This window comes from Octopus bimaculoides, chromosome 20 (assembly GCF_046866305.1).
Source record: "Octopus bimaculoides isolate indiv1 chromosome 20, ASM4686630v1, whole genome shotgun sequence".
NCBI lineage: Eukaryota > Metazoa > Mollusca > Cephalopoda > Octopoda > Octopodidae > Octopus > Octopus bimaculoides.
In genome coordinates, this window is record NC_142947.1 from 14,490,188 (window position 1) to 14,494,566 (window position 4,379).

Here is a 4,379-nt window from a genome sequence, read left to right on the forward strand (position 1 = left end):
TATTTTTCACACTTATTATTGAAATGAAAACTGCTGAGGCTACGACTGAAATAAACTGAAACAGTCGTGCACTGAATATATCCATAAGACGTCAGTTTCGAGGATAGATTGATACTAATTTAATTCTTATCCTTATGAAATTTCAGATTCAAAATCGAATAACACTGCTATACCATAATTAACCTAAATGAATTGAATGACACAACCACCTCTCATTCTTAGTTTAGAACTAAGCAGTGGCGGCTCGTAGATAAAATTAGAGGGGGAGCTGCTTCAGAAAATGTTTAACCGTTTTAATATTGTGTAAAAGGAAACAAACATAGAAAAAGAAAATTTATACATAAACTTGATCGGTTCGCGTTTTAGCCACTGCTGGGTAGTGTGTTTAATTTGTTCACTGAACACTGCCGCGAATTACCCCTTGTTTATCAAAAATCCATCCCCCTAAATCACAAAATAAGTGGGGTGGAATATGCCCTATTTTTCAAATCCTGGTAGCAACACTGAAGCTGGAAGCAGGATAATAATCTAATTCTACACTGTATCACATTCAAGAATATAAACAAGTTTTGAAGCTCAACACATGCGGAGTCAAAATTAAGCACTATCTTTCACCTGGTACACCAGGGTCGCACGACGTGAACGACAGTGCTCTCTCTTCCTAGCGTGCAGCTTCCTATCTCGAACATGTGAGCATGCACACAACAGCCAAACACTGCATCGCTGTATTTAAATACCGGTACTCCGGTATATATATATATATAAATATATATATATATATATATATATATATATATATATATATATATATATATATATATATATATATATATATATATATATGTATGTATGTATATATATATATATATATATATATATATATATATATATATATATATATATATATATATATATATATATATATATATATATATATGTATGTATGTATGTGTATATATATTTATGTATGTATATATATATATATATATATATTATGTTAGAGGATGGTCTTTTTTGCCAATTAAACACACGCAGTATATATTCGTTATTCACTTCAGCTTTTTATTATTATTATTATTATTATTATTATTATCATCATCATCATTTTAGTGTCCTTTGTCTGGAGTCTTTCGTCATACCTCCTGTAACCACTTCAACGGCTCTCCATCCTAGATGTCTCCACTTGTTCTCTCAGGAGGTGACACTTAGGATGGAGCGTCATAGAAGAGGTCACTGGACGTGTGACGAAATATCTCGGACAAAGAACGCTAAAATAAGAACAGTAATAAAGTTGAAGTATATAACGGGTATAGACTGCGTGTGGTTAATTAACAAAAGAAAAAAAAGAGACTGTAGTAACGCCGTGCGCATGCGTAGTCTCATGCATGCGTGGAATTCAACAACCAAGCTTTCCCGCTTTGATCGCTCTCTTTCTTGCTGGCCAGCGATTGAGCAAGGACGTGTCTAGCTGTCTCTCCATCTTTCGAACTCACGCTAGACAGCTCACATCAATATACCAACGTCCCAACAATCATGTTCTGACACACGGAAGACGTCTCAACAAACAAGATTAAAGATGTATATTTTCCACCATGAATAAATATTGTTTGTGTTGATAGTCTGGAGTTCAGCGTTCCGTTCAAATTTCTAATTTAATATAGGAAAGTCAGGTGTACATCTAATGATGTATAACCCACTTTCCTATACTGGTGACCCCCCGACGTGATTCAAACACGCAGCCCGCTGAGCTATTTAACACTTTCCTATAAAGTGGTGACCCCGACTAAGAACAAACGCGGCCATGGATTCTGGACTACCAACCTATAACTGGTGACCCCGACTAAAGAACAAATGCGGCCATGGAGACTGAACTACCAAGCAACGATGACCACCAACATCTCCGACCATAGTCAACACGACTTACTATGTACACCAAACTGAACCACCGCGGCAAATCTCTCTCTTCGATTCTGTTAGGTGACTTAGCTTCACCACGATAATAAACAGACAAGAATTACAGCCTGCGATACTTCCAATCGTGTACTCAAGAACTTGGTATAAAACTTTCACGTGTACTGACTTTCTATCTGCTGTAATATCTCACATACATATAGACGGCCTGTCTTTTATTATGTTCTTATATGTCGCATTCACACTCTCATATACACATACATCTTTTATGCCACATTAAATATCTCTTGTTATTCATTTTATACGGTTGTGTTTATCATCTTCTATCGTCACATGCGAACAATTTCATCTTGGGTTAAAAATCTCATCAAGGTCGACGCTAATGGTCGTACAGAGTTTTTTCTGTCGACCGTCTGTAAAAGCGTACCTCTTCAAACACCATCATCACCAAGCAGCCTTTTCGCCACCAGCTTCGTTCAACCAAGATTACCACCGCGACGACAACAACAACCACTACCAACTACAAGCATTCCCCCGACGTTGCCAACAGTTTCAACAGGACATCATTACCACCACACATACAGAACAGCTATATTACAGTTCCTGTGCCGACGTCTTCTCCATCAATGTACTGTCTACCACAATGTCGTGCGCCAACAACCCCACCACCAGGGACACACCATATTGCATGTTTTTCTTTCATTCTTTCAATTTGTACATTGCATGCATGTATCACACGAGTGTACATTTCATTTCTTTCGTTTTCTTTGTGTATGTTTGTGCTACATCTTGTGGGTGGTTTTCAGTGGCCATCCTGCCTCAGGCGTTCCAACAAAAAAAATTATATTATCGTGCGTTCCACACTGGCGAGGGGAGCCCTGTAGTAACGCCATGCGCATGCGTAGTCTCACGCATGCGTGGAATTCAACAACCAAGCTTTCCCGCTTTGATCGCTCTCTTTCTTGCTGGCCAGCGATTGAGCAAGGACGTGTCTAGCTATCTCTCCATCTTTCGAACTCACGCTAGACAGCTCACATCAATATACCAACGTCCCAACAACCATGTTCTGACACACCGAAGACGTCTCAACAAACAAGATTAAAGATGTATATTTTCCACCATGAATAAATGTTGTTTGTGTTGATAGTCTGGAGTTCAGCGTTCCGTTCAATTCTTAATTTAATATAGGAAAGTCAGGTGTACATCTAATGATGTATAACCCACTTTCCTATAAGACCATCCCCAAATATTGTACAATATCTGTTTCAACATACTATTTTCACAGGAATCTTGCAAAAAAAGGAAAGAGAAAGAGATAGAGTAGCGTCGGAGGATAAGTTTACGAAAACTACTTACAATTTTTGTGAGACGCTGCGTTCAATCATGTAAAAACAAATAGTAAATGAGTATATGCATATATACGTACAGGTATATATATATATGAAGTAGTTTTCGTAAACTTATCCTCCGACGCTACTCTATCTCTTTCTCTTTCCTTTCTCCCCCCCTCGTTCTTCCTCTGTACTACTACGTATCTCGCCTTACCCCTCTTGTTCCTCCTCTGTTACTACTACGTATCTCCTTTTCCCCGGATGCTCACACCTTTTCAGAAGCAGGAACAAGTTGGTTGCTCCCAGGCTCTTTTTGCAATGTGCCAAGAAAACGAGGACTTTTTCAGCAGACTAATCATACAGGATGAAACACGGGTCCATCACTATGATCCTGAGACTAAAGTCCAGTCGAAGCAATGGAAGCATGATAACTCACCACCTCCAAAGAAGACTCATACCCAACCCTCGGCAAGCAAGATGATGTTTTTACAGTCTTTTGGGACTAGAGAGGAGTTGTGATGATAGATTTTCTGGCAAAGGGCACCACAATTAACAGGACATATTGTACTTCTCTGCTGCAGAAATTGCGGGATGCCATCAAAGCAGAGAGGCGTGGAATGCTGACCAAAGGGGTTCAGTTTCTCAAGACAGCGTTCCATCCAGTTCACAATGAGCATGTTGGTCAGATGAAAGCACACTTCTGCAGCTATGAAATCCTTCCTCATCCTCCTTACTTTCCCGACCTCACACCATATGACTTCCACCTCTTTCCAATCAAGATGTCTTTTTTGAAGGGGAAGCACTTTTCAGATGATGATGAACCTATTTCCGAGGTAAAATCTTAGCTCCCGACGCAACCTACCATCTTCTACAGACGAGGCCTTCACAGCTGCATCAAGCGATGGGGGAAGTGTGTCACCATTGGTGCTGGCTATGGAGAGAAGGACTAATAATTATGCCAAGTTTCGTTTATCCCAGTCCTTGGGAAGTGGGTCAAGGGAAATCTTTAATGAATGCCACTCGTATTATTAATAATCGACAGAAGTTACAAAGTGAAGGGCCGAGAGTTTCGTACCAACATGCGAAACACACGACTGTTGAGTGTTTGTGTGTGTGTGTGTGTGTGTGTATGCGCGT